Source organism: Bubalus kerabau, chromosome 1, assembly GCF_029407905.1.
Source record: "Bubalus kerabau isolate K-KA32 ecotype Philippines breed swamp buffalo chromosome 1, PCC_UOA_SB_1v2, whole genome shotgun sequence".
Lineage (NCBI taxonomy): Eukaryota > Metazoa > Chordata > Mammalia > Artiodactyla > Bovidae > Bubalus > Bubalus kerabau.
The window spans coordinates 139807506-139820986 of record NC_073624.1 but is presented as its reverse complement, the minus strand read 5'-3'; positions in this window follow the sequence as shown (position 1 = coordinate 139820986).

Sequence of the window (13481 nt, the reverse complement as noted above, 5' to 3'; positions counted from 1 at the left end):
ATCCTTGTGCCAATCCCCAGGACCTATGGACACTCTCTTACATGGTAAAAGAGATTTTACAGATGTGATTAAGTTAAGGATTGTGAGATGAAGAGGATGTGATCCTGGATTATCTAGGTGAGCCCAGTGTAATCTCCAGGGTCCTAATAGATGAAAGCAGAAGGCAGGGAGGTGAGAGAGAATGGAGAGGTTAAAACCAGAGCAAAGGAATGATGTGAGGGAGAATGGCAAATGCTAGGCTGCTGGCTCTGAGGCTTGAGGAAGGGGTCACGAGCCAAAGAAACCTCTAGAAAAGGGAAAAGGCAAAGAGATGAATTCTCTCCTAGAGCCTCCTGAGGGCACTTTGCTGTAAGGATACTTTGATTTTAGCCTGATGAAATTCATTTCAGCCTTCTGACCTCCAGAATTGTAACATACTAAATTTTGTTTTTTTTAACTGTAAAACACTAGTGGTACCAATTTAGTGGTATTACCACTAAATTGTGGTAATCTGTTACAGTAGCAATGAAAAAGGAATACAGCCCCTAATCCTCCCCACCTTGGAAGATCTGTCAATCCCCGTCTCAAATTTTGGAGCATCCCTGAAATCCTCCAGCTTGGTCCTGGCCTCAGCTCAACTCTACTTGGTAAAGGAGAAAAGAAGTTAAGTCTGATTTTAAACAGAAGCACCCCAACAATAGGTAATGTTAATAGAGTGCTTCTAAGTACATGATGTGTATTAATTCGTTTAATTCTCACCACGTGTCTATAAGGCAGGTACTTTATATCCCCATTTTACAGAGGGAAGCTGAGGCACAAATATGTTAGGTAATATACCCAAGGCCCATACCACCGGTAAGTGACAGGATCCAGATCTAAACTCAAGAAGTCTTTCTTCAGAGTCCAACTTCTAAACCACTGCTCTATGCAGCCAAAAGTCCCCACTTTTGAGAGTGAGGAGCTGGAAGCAGCATCTCAGGTTCTCCCCTTCCAGAGACTCACCCCATCAGTATGATCTGAGATTTTAAACAGCATGTTCCCCTCCCGCTAGAGGTTGTCAAGTGGTTGGAAAGAGGGTGGAAACCAGTCTACCAACCCCATTTCTGGACTGCAGTCACTGGCAGAATCCAGAAAGTTTACTATGATGCTCAGAAAAGACTAGTTCTGATAGAGCACTCACACACACACACACACACACATACACACACACACACATCTCCCCTCTCTCACACTGCTGTATGCTGAGGCCCAGAGAGGCTCCAGTCATCCCTCTGCTGGCTAGGTCAGTGTGGGGGCTAAACAGGGTGGGGCACCTGCCTCCCTATGGGACACCACAGGGTGGCCCTGATATGGTTATCCAGGTGAGAGACGAGTACAATGGTGTGACTGATGGGTTCTCAGAAGAGCTAATTATTTGAAATGTGTTCAGAATGCTGCCTAGTCCACAGTAAAGCTCTGCAGTAAGGCTATGCAAGCGTGTGTTTAATGTATTCAGTTTCTCTTCCTGGACAGAAAGGTGCTGGGGAAGAGTCATGTAAGGCTGTCCATGCTTCTCAAGCTTTGGTGGGCACACACATCACCCAGGAAGTTGGCTAAAATGCAGACTCTGATTTAGAAGGTCTGAGACGGAGTCATTCTGTGTTTATAACAAGGTAATGCAGATCCCGCTGGGCCATGGGCCGGACTTTGAGTATGGAGGGTATAAAGCATGGATACTGTTACCTGGAAGCCAACTTCATTATGAGAAGAGGCTGTGAGGGTCCAGTGTGTACCCTGACCACAGCTAGAAGTCTGGCCTTTCAAGCCTTTCTCCCTTTCTGGGCAAGTGACTCTGGGCAGGAAGCGCTGCCCTGTCCCTCAGCCTGGACAGGGTGATGACAACCGTCCATTTCCACTGAAGACCTGGCCATGCCTCAAGCACGAAGGAGGCACTTAGCCAGGAAGTCAAGGAAGGAGTGGACCGGTAGAGAAATAAACCCTCAAAGCCTCCCCATTCCTTACAAGATAAACACCAAGCTCCCTGAGATTCACACCAATGTCATTGAGATTCAAAACACTAAGCTCCTTTCTACTACACAGCTTCCCAAATACTACTGACCATGACAAGATGGCCTCTCACTTAATCAAACAATGTCTCCTGTCACTCTGAAGTCTCAGTCGGTGACTGAGCTCAGTCAGTGAGGTGGAGTGCACCCCTCTGGGCCCCTCAGAGGTTCTTGTTTGTCCCCTCTGCCTTCCAAGCCCTCACTTCTCAAAGTGGGGTCCATGGATCAGCAGCATAGGTACTACCTGGGGGCTTGTTAGACCTGCAGCCCCTCGGGCCCCACCCAGACTGACTGGATCAGAAGTTGCGTTTTAACCAGATCCCAGGGGTGGCGGGGTGGCAGGGTGTTGGGTGGGGGGCAGGGCAGGGCAGATCTGTTTCCCTGTAAGAGTCAGAGCAGAGCTGGCCTAAGTCACTTCTAGTTCTCATGGTTCACACTCAGCCCAGATCTCAACTTCCCTCTCCTGAACAGGTCAGCCTGACCCAGATGCCGAGGATAAATTTAGCCTTGTCTCTGGCTCATCTTGGTTACCTCTCCTTTCAGAAGCTCCTAGTCCATTCCTCATCTTCCTCTATCAGGGCTAGTTCTCTAGCCCTACCCCTTCCTTAAGTCAGTCCCAGAATGTGTCCATAGTCCTCATTTAAGAATCCTTGCAATTTTTTTTTCTTTTTTCTTTTTTAATTTTATTTTATTTTTAAACTTTACATAAATAAATTATTTGTTGGAAGATTTTAATCTCTGGCCAGTCGAGCTGCTCTGCACAGGAAGATGGCTACGCTGTTTCCCTCTCTGGCCCCTGAGGCTGCCCGTGCACCTGGAGAAGGAGTCAGCTTCAGTGGGACAAAAGGAAGCGGCAAAGGTGGGACAAAGGGAAGGCCGTCACTTGGGGACAGCCCTGTGTGGAGTTCTTGTCCTTGCGGCACCTTGGATTGCAACAAAGAAAACAGCAAGCAGCTGATATGTCTCACATGGCACTGACCGGCCGGGCTGACTCAGGTCACCCCGGGGCAGGTGGGGTTATCCCAAGGAGTCAGTTTTAGAAAGGAAGCAGCAGAGGGTTTGTTTAAGATCCTAGAGGCCTGAGGATAAATTTTGAACTTATTCTTGGAGTGATGAATGATCATGTCCCTCTTTTTATTCCCTGTGAGAAAAGCCTTCACAACTCTCCATGAAGGCTTCTTATTTTTTTAATTCAGCCCATCAATTTCTCCCAGGACATAAAAATACATGCAGAAAATTTGTAATATAAATGCAGACACTTTTATCAAAGAAAATAAAAACTAGTTCACAAAGCAGAGATGATCAGATATGTGAGTCTGTTTCCTTCCTTAGTCCTCTACGTCTAATATATACACATATTTATATTTTATATCCTTACCTACATATGCACCAAGATATAGAACATCCTTTACAAAATGGTGATACCACAGAGTTTTATACACTGCTTTTTAACTTAAGTATGTACTATCTTATGTCAATAAGCTTTCTTTGAAGACATAATTTTCCACATCATGAAGTCTGGTCATGTGGGTCTGATCAAAATGTATCTATTCACATCTCTAATGTTGACTATCGATACTTCTTTTGGTTTGATTTTTTGCTAATTTTAATTTTTTATACTTTTTCCATATGGTTTAATAAAAAGTGACTTAAACCTTTCATTTATTTACTAAATATTTGTTGAGCACCTACTCAATGCCAGATACTCTGCCAAATGGTAAGAATATAAAGATGAATTACTGAGGAGCTCACAATCTTGTAAAGAGGTGGGCAGAAAAGTAAATGATCAGAGTGTAGTAATACCTGTAATAAAGGGATGTACAGAGTAGGAAATGAGATTCTTAGTCATAAAGAGTAAGATTCTCCAGAGAGTCCTTAATGTGGAGGATAATCTCAGAGAGTACTGAGTAATGAGTCCCCTCCAAGATAAAAATCATTGTTGCTTGTGTATCTTCCACCACCTCTGTGTTTATGGTGGCAATGTATTTTCATGACATTTTCCATTTCTCTCTCATTTTCAATATCAACACAGCTTCCCAAATCTCTGAAGACACCAAAAATCCTCTGCAGTTCTTCACTCCATGTAACCACATTTTCCCCAATAGAAACCAGTGGCAGGATGACAAGGATAGGCTCCATCACCCAGGAGAGCAAGTTCCACTAAGGCTAGGTGGACGACCTGAGTTCCCACCACAAGGGCAGCTTCAAAGAAGTCTCCAGATCCAGCTGCCAGCATGTTCTAACATCTGTTACTGGGATGAATTGTGTCCCTCTCAAAAGATCCTGTAGTTCTAACCCTGGTACCTATGGACATGATCTTACTTGGAAATGGGTTGTTCGCAGATGATCCAGTTAAGATGAGGTCATTACAGTGAGGCTTACTTCAATATAAATGGGGTTCCTATAAGAAAAGAAAATCTGGACACAGAGACAGACACATATAAAAAGAATGCCATCAGAAGATGCAAACAGAGATAGGGATCCAAAGTCAAGGAACACCAAAGATTGCCTGCAAACTGCCAGAAGTTAGGAGAGAGGAATGATACATATTCTGCCTCAGAGTTTTCAGAAGAAACCATACTTGCCCAAACCAAACTGAAATTATACATACTAATTTCAGACTTCTAGCCTCCAGAAAATAAATTTTGTTTAAGTCACTTGATTTGCAGCACTCTGTTACATACAATAGCCCTAACAAACTGATACATCATCACATAACCTCAAGTTGATATTGATCAACTGGACAATCATATAATATCAAACCTGTTAGTTAGACTAACTCCGAAGTGCACTCAGTTTTGCAAATCACAAATTTTAGAGTCAAGTGTATTGTACATCATATCTTAAGCAAACATGTAATGAGAAAGAAGGCCAGGTAATAGCAGTCCCAAATTCTTAATGAGTCATTAGCTTCCATCGTCGTTTGGAGACGAACAGATGCAGAAAGGAAATGGCAGGTAACCTTTTGCTGCAAATCCTAATGTTCTATTCTAATAAGCCATATTCATTACCAGAACTTCTTTTGTCCCTGTGGCCTGAGTCAACAAGCTCTGTGAAGGTAGGGACACTTGTTTATTATAACATCCTCAGGGCATAGTAGGTGTGACTGTCAATATTTGCTCAAGAAGTAGAATTTGGAATAAATGAAGGAGTGAATGAACAGCTTCTCTATTTGCTTTTAAGTTTACAACCTATTCTTAGCCATTTTAGATCACTAGTACCCAAATTTGAGTGTGTACATCTAATACAGGTGTATTTATTATGAATATACACTGCTTTTCATAATAAAACACATCAGATCAGATCAGATCAGTCGCTCAGTCATGTCCGACTCTTTGCGACCCCATGAATAGCAGCACGCCAGGCCTCCCTGTCCATCACCAACTCCCCGAGTTCACTGAGACATCCATCGAGTCAGTGATGCCATCCAGCCATCTCATCCTCTGTCGTCCCCTTCTCCTCCTGCCCCCAATCCCTCCCAGCATCAGAGTCTTTTCCAATGAGTCAACTCTTCACATGAGGTGGCCAAAGTACTGGAGTTTCAGCTTTAGCATCATTCCCTCCAAAGAAACCCCAGGGCTGATCTCCTTCAGAATGGACTGGTTGGATCTCCTTGCAGAAGACTCTCAAGAGTCTTCTAGAGGTTCTATTACACGCCCCCGAAGCTCTAGCGGGTGTTCTCAGGCACCCAAAGCATCCTCAACCACCAGCATTTCTGCAGATCTTACCACTTAAAGATGACAAGGGCAAGAGTATGAAGATCCAAGGCAATGACGTCTTCTTCCTCAGGGCCAGAGAGGCAACCCGTGCTCCTACGCCGCCTTCCTATTCATTTGGCTCTGGTAGGAAGGGGCGGAACCAAAGAAGCAAAAGGCCTCTTGTTGGAGAGTAGAAGGCCATAGGTACCTCTCCAGTTCATACCCCCCCAAAAAATAAATCATATGATCAAGTAATTTGTTGACAAGGTTTATCACAGGACCTCCAAGAACTGTTACTGTGCTAATACTATTGCTTTGGAAAGCCCCCATCCCCACCCTCCAAAGAGGCTGGAGCCTGGTTCCCATGGAAAAGATTGAGAACCCTACCAACTGGGAATATGGGATTATATGATCCAATTTGTCTAAACTATTCAGAAAAAGTATTCTTTTTGCTCACCATCCCCCTTACTGCTTTCTCCCAACTTATTTGACCATGGAACTCGTTTCTTCGGTGAATCCTTATTAACATTTTGAGAGAAATTAGTTTGAGATTGAGGTAACCAGAGAAAAGAGTTATCTAGAGGTATTTAAATAAACTTCTTAAAAAACACTTTGTTTTTAATTCAAATATAACTACAATTTTTTTCACTTAAGTTGGAAGTAAATTACTTTCTTCTAACAAACATTCAGAAACATAATAGATTTGTCATCAATTAAGTTTAGGTTCTCATCTTAAAGCCCTAAACACATAATGGACTTAAGAAAAAAATATAAGCAAAAACATTTAGCTCTGCTCACAATTAGAGGAACACACATTTAAAAATGGCCAATTAAATTATTAACAGAAAGGAAAAGAGAAAGACAAAATGCTGATAAGTATAATGAATGTGCTGGTTTGATACACTGTAGCATTTACTTCATTGGAACAATCCTTTTGTAAAGTAATTTAACAATACATATTCAGAGCCAAGAAAATGTCCTATACACTTTTACCCATTAATCCCATTTCTTAGAAATAACTGAAAATCTGGAACCAGGACAAGAGATGAAGGAGGGACACTTTATACACTCACTGCATTTTTTTTTAATGGAAAAAATCTAAATGTTCCATCCTAGAGAAAAGAGTGAATTTTGGCACATCTCCTAGAAGGAATATCACGTAACCATTAAAATTTTAAATTAAAATGTGGAATATGTAGCAACATAAGAAAAAAACTTATAGTAAGGAAAAAAAGAACACAATACAAAATTGCATAAAAATATGAAAACCATATGTCCAAAAAGGATTATAAAAAGATGAGTTCTTGTAGCAGACTGGTAAGATTATAGTCAAATTTTTTGTTTGTTTTTCTAAAATTTTGTAATGTTATTGTATTACTTTTACCTTTAAAAAATATTTTTAAGGACATAAAAATGGTTTGCTGCTAGCCTACCCATATTTCATGAAAGAAACAACCATATGCATTTTGAAACCCAAATGAATTTCTGATAGGGTACAAAGCACATGTTTCAAACATTCTCCCACTCATCTGTACATGCATTAAAATTCTACTAAATTTTCAATGATACGAATTATCTTTCCACTTGAAAGGTGTGCTAAAGCCCTTAGATAAATATAACCATTTCTGGTGCCCAACATGATTATTTTAAGTAATTTTACAAAATCTATTCCACTCTTGCTGCACCTGGTAATTAAGTTCAAACACCCTGAAGAAGGCCGCCTCATCTCCCTTAGGCCCAGAAAGAATTTCAATTGCCATGTAAAGCTTCCAATTAGTTCACAACATAAAATTACAATTCACTTTTGATATTTTTTCCTCTGGGTCTTTTTTTTTTTTTTTTTTTTTTTTACCATTTTGTAACCCATATTGTAATTATGCCTGCTCAATCTGATGCAAAACATCCCCTCTTTTCATGCTAGGCTCATAAAATACAATCCGGCTAGTTGGTCACTGTAAACATATCTGTTCCTGGGAATTCCCAGTGGTTGGTACTCTGTGCTTTCACCGTCAAAAGTGCTAAGCGCACGGGTTTAATCCCTGGTTGGGGAAAAAGATCCCGCAAGCTGCCAAAAAGAAAAAAAGAAAAAAACCCTGTTCCTGAAAACAAAATATTACTCCATGCTTTGGGGAAAGTCTCTCCCACTGACTGAAGACTTCTAGACTTCGGCCCCACCAAACCTCTTGTCAGCTCACCCTTGAAACTCTATCCCTCTCAGGTGGTAGGACTTGAAGGTTTTATCTTTAATACCTGTTACCACTTCTTTGGGCTTCCCTGGTGGCTCAGACAGTAAAGCGTCTGCCTGCAAGGCGGGAATGGGGAGATCCAGGTTCTATCCCCGGGTCGGGAAGATCCCCTGGAGAAGGCAATGGCAATCCACTCCAGCACTCTTGCCTGGAAAATCCCATGGATGGAGGAGCCTGGCTCCAAGGCTACAGTCCATGGGGTCGCAAAGAGTCGGACACGACTGAGCGATTTCATGGCCCCCATTGCAATTCAGGGGCTAACAGTTGAAACTTCAGTTCAGTTGCTCAGTCCTGTCCGACTCTTTGCGACCCCATGAATCGCAGCACACCAAGCCTCCCTGTCCATCACCAACTCCCGGAGTTCACTCAGACTCATGTCAATTGAGTCAGTGATGCCATCCAGCCATCTCATCCTCTGTCGTCCCCTTCTCCTCCTGCCCCCTATCCCTCCCAGCATCAGAGTCTTCCAATGAGTCAGCTCTTCGCATCACGTGGCCAAAGTATTGGAGTTTCAGCTTTAGCATCATTCCTTCCAAAGAAATCCCAGGGCTGATCTCCTTCAGAATGGACTGGTCGGATCTCCTTGCAGTCCAAGGGACTCTCAGGAGTCTTCTCCAGCACCACAGTTCAAAAGCATTGATTCTTGGGAGCTCAGCTTTCTTCACAGTCCAACTCTCACATCCATACATGACCACTGGAAAAACCATAGCCTTGACTAGACGGACCTTTGTTGGCAAAGTAATGTCTCTGCTTTTGAATATGCTATCTAGGTTGGTAGTAGCTTTTCTTCCAAGGAGCAAGTGTCTTTTAATTTCATGGCTGCAGTCACCATCTGCAGTGATTTTGGAGCCCAAAAAAATAAAGTCTGACACTGTTTCCCCTGTTTCCCCACCTATTTCCCATGAAGTGATGGGACCAGAAACTTACCTTCCCACTAACCAGTTGGGAAGTAAATAGCCATGCCAGTTACTGGCAGGATAATTCATTGAGATAATTTCTGTTTGTTTTTCCTGTGACCTTCCCTCTTCCTATTTTAAGCAGACAACCAGACCCTTGCACAATCCCTTGCCCCAGGATTATCTCCTCTCCCTCAACACTCACCCAGAGGTCTGAGGTTAGCCGATATTAGTTTTTTTAGAAATACTTAACTCATTAGAGAGATTATACAAATAGTCCTTGAGAGAGAGAGGAGAAAATAGATTTTGAGAGCAGAGAGAGTGAGGGGGATGATGGCCTCTTGTCACTCACAGCTCTCCTCATCTCTACCTCCTCCACACCCAATACTGAGGAGAACTATATCTAGGAGACTAAGCCCCAGGAATTCTGGGAAGCAACAAACTGGTGGGAAGTTCTTCCCAGAGACAAGAGGTACCCCTCTCCTGGGCCCCATGATTTAGAGGATTTCACTTAATCACAAACATATATATCATTATGTTTATATTCATCAAAGAACATGCTAAAAATCCACTCTAATGAATATCAACTTTTAGGTCCCAGGGGAATAATTCTCCCCATCTCTTTTTTTTTTTAACAGTTATGCTTTTTATTTTTAAATTAATTTATTTATTTTAATTGGAGGCTAATTACTTTACAATACTGTAGTGGTTTTTGCCATACATTGACATGAATCAGCCATGGGTGTACATGTGTTCCCCATCCTGAACCCCCCTCCCACCTCCCTCCCCATTCCATCCCTTAGGGCATCCCAGTGCACCAGCCCTGAGCACCCTGTATCATGCATCGAACCTGGACTGGCGATCTGTTTCACATATGATAATACACATATTTCAATGCTATTCTCTCACCTCACTTGTTCTATTTCCCCAAACTAACTGCATCTGAATGCCATGAAATTTTGTACGTTGTCCTACTAACAATGTCAGAGATGGGAATGACTTGGAAGTGTAGGGCCATTTGAGAGGAGGAAGAGTTTAGGTAAGAGAAAAGACAAATGAATTCATTTGTCAAATCCTTTCAATTGGCATGAATGCAGTAAGTCTTGAAAATGAAATATTAATTCCCACAAATGCCAAAGATTCTTTTTCCTTCCATTCTTCATGTCCCAATTTATCATTACAGAACAAGTCAACAGTCAGAGTGGTATTTGCAATATTTGCACAGGGTATCAAAGAAACATTTCACAACATTAAAAAAATCATTATTCAAGTATTTTACACATGGGTCTATATTATCACACACACAAATGAATCCTGATTTAATTCAGTAGCAACTAGAACACCGAACACTAGAATTGTGAATAGCTTTTTAAAATTTAATAAGATTAATTTTCAAAATTTAAAACAAGCTATATATCTTTGATTTATAATTTTTAATATAAATCAACTATAATATGTATTTTTATTTTATTTTAATAGATAATGTTAAAATATTAAGAGCCAAATAACTTTGTTGGAGAAGACTCTTGAGAGTCCCTTGGACTGCAAGGAGATCCAACCAGTCCATTCGAAAGGAGATCAGCCCTGGGATTTCTTTGGAAGGAATGATGCTAAAGCTGAAACTCCAGTACTTTGGCCACCTCATGCGAAGAGTTGACTCATTGGAAAAGACTCTGATGCTGGGAGGGATTGGGGGCAGGAGGAGAAGGGGACGACAGAGGATGAGATGGCTGGATGGCATCACTGACTCGATGGACATGAGTCTGAGTGAACTCCGGGAGTTGGTGATGGACAGGGAGGCTTGGCGTGCTGCGATTCATGGGGTCGCAAAGAGTCGGACACGACTGAGCGACTGAACTGAACTGAACTGAACTTTGTGAAAACATACACATATCATTACTTTAAAAAATTTACGTTTACCTTAATTCTATATTTTTTCATGAAAATATATCCAAATTTGATTTTTAATTTGTTCAATCATTACTGTCAACAATCTTGATAATAAAATGGTGGGGGTTTTGCTGAAGCTTATGGAATAAATACTTAATAATTTGTCATATATATATGTGTGTGTATGTTTATTACTTATCTAATCATCCCTGGTCCACTAACAGACTGTCTAATTATACTCCATAAAAATTTAATTTGTCTTTGAGTATTTGGCAATTTTCAATCATATAAAACCCTTTGTTTTATAAGTTTTGATTCTGTCATAATTCAATTCAGTTCAGTTCAGTTGCTCAGTTGTGTCCGACTCTTTGCAACCCCATGGACTGCAGCACACCAGGCCTCCCTGTCCATCACCAACTCCCAGAATTTACTCAAACTCAAGTCCATCGAGTCAGTGATGCCATCCAACCATCTCATCCTCTGTCGCCCCCTTCTCCTCCTGCCTTCAATCCCTCCCAGCATCAGAGTCTTTTCCAATGAGTCAACTCTTCACATGAGGTGGCCAAAGTATTGGAGTTTCAGCTTCAGCATCAGTCCTTCTTCAGGACTGATTTCCTTTAGGATGACTGGTTGGATCTCCTTGCAGTCCAAGGGATTCAAAAGAGTCTTCTCCAACATCACAGTTCAAAAGTATAATTCTTCAGCACTCAGCTTTCTTTCGTTATAATCCAACTCTCACATCCATACATGACTACTGGAAAAGCCATAGCCTTGACTAGACGGACCTTTGTTGGCAAAGTAATGTCTCTGCTTTTTAATATGCTGTCTAGGTTAGTAGTAGCTTTTCTTCCAAGGAGCAAGTGTCTTTTAATTTCATGGCTGCAGTCACCATCTGCAGTGATTTTGGCACCCCCAAAAATAAAGTCTGTCACTGTTTCCATTGTTTTCCCATCTATTTGCCATGAAGTGATGGGACTGGATGCCACGATCTTCATTTTCTGAATGTTGAGTTTTAAGCCATACTTAAATCTGTCATAATTAAGGCCTATTTATCATGCAGGAAGGGCAGGACATCTTGTTAACCAACTTGGTACCTTGATTTTTAACTTCATCAATTTTAGACATGTGACATGACCTTCATCTGTGCCCTTGCCACAGTAGCTTTGCTGTTAGCTCTGCTTCCCAATCTGCCAGCTTCCAGACACAAGCCAGAACTGAGTCTCTCTGGCTCTGATTGGGTCACGTGACCCTGAACCCTGAATTGAATGCAAGGTGCCACTGACCAGCCTAGAAAGACTTGCCCTTCTAGATTCTGGAATGGACTCAGCTCCACTTGAGTGTCATAAAGTGAGTGTGATAAGAAGGCAGATCAAGTTTTGTGAGTTCTAACACTTTTCCAATCAGGGGAAAGGGGTATGCTTTTTAAGAAAAAGAAGACAAAATTTAAAAATTAAATATTCAAAGAAAATATTTCAAAGAAGAAGAAAAAAAAATAAACCCCAAATTCCCCAAAACAAAGGAATGCCACCATTATCACAAAATCCTCCCTAGAATATCTGTTATTGTTTTTTTCTGTGAGTTCTGGCTGCATACCCTTCAATCACTTCTTCATACAACAATCACATCACAACACCACCTTTTAAAGGAGGCTGGGAAGATAATTCAGTCCTCTTCTACCATGGTTGAATAATATTTTTTTAATCACTGATAGCTTTAAAATGAACTTGCAACTTCACAATATATTAGTAATTTTCTTTATGTTTTATGGCAAATTACTATTATATTATTATCATTGCCAAATTTAGGACCTTTTTCAAGTTCCTCTTATGGATGAGCTGGATGATTTCAAGATATTTCAATTTTTCTTGACCAAATTTGACTCATAAATACTCTTCAAATTGATATCACTCATTAACTAGCTTGCTGTCAGTGCCCTCTTGTCATATAAGACCAGTGACCACGGTAGTAGTCTTCTCTGCTACTGACCATTAGTAGCCAGTAGTGAGTATGGCTGGAAATCAGGAGTCACATTAGAATGTCAGCAAGCACTAAACAATAATCAAGTGACTATGAACCATATAAATATATCCACTGAAGCACAAACTAAATGTATTCCCAACTCAGCTTCCCCTTAGCTGGACTCAAAACTATTCCTTCAGCCCTTCGAATACTTAAAGGGGAAGTGTGAATGAGGAAGGTGAGGATGGAAAGATACAGTCATGTAAATAAGAGGCTTAGAGATTTACGCTTCAGTAGCTTCATAGTATACCCATCTCGGGTGGTTCCCCAAAGAAAATTCTGAAGCTGTTTCCTGAAGAACAGGGAATAGGTTCTGGCAGGTCAAAACAGTAGCTGTCCATTACTAGCATGCTGGCTTTTAGTCCTTCCATCGCTAAGTCCACTTTTCCCCATAAGTAAACATACCTTCTACAAAAGATTTTTGCTGCCATCAATTAAAATGACACTTTGTTTTTGCTTTTGCTTTTTTCTCCCTAGAATATCCTATATCCCATCTTTACTTGACCTAGTCATTCCCATCTTACAAGGCTTCAGGGTGGCTTTTTTTTTTTTAACCTGTGATCTCCCTAGCCTAGGGTTTTCAAAATCTGTTACTTTGAACACTAGCTCTTTGAGATGCTCTGTTTAAATAAAAACGTATTCTATGGTCAAACAGATTTGGGAAAAGTTGCATGATTTCTCTCTCGTTTTTAAATTTCTCACGATTGA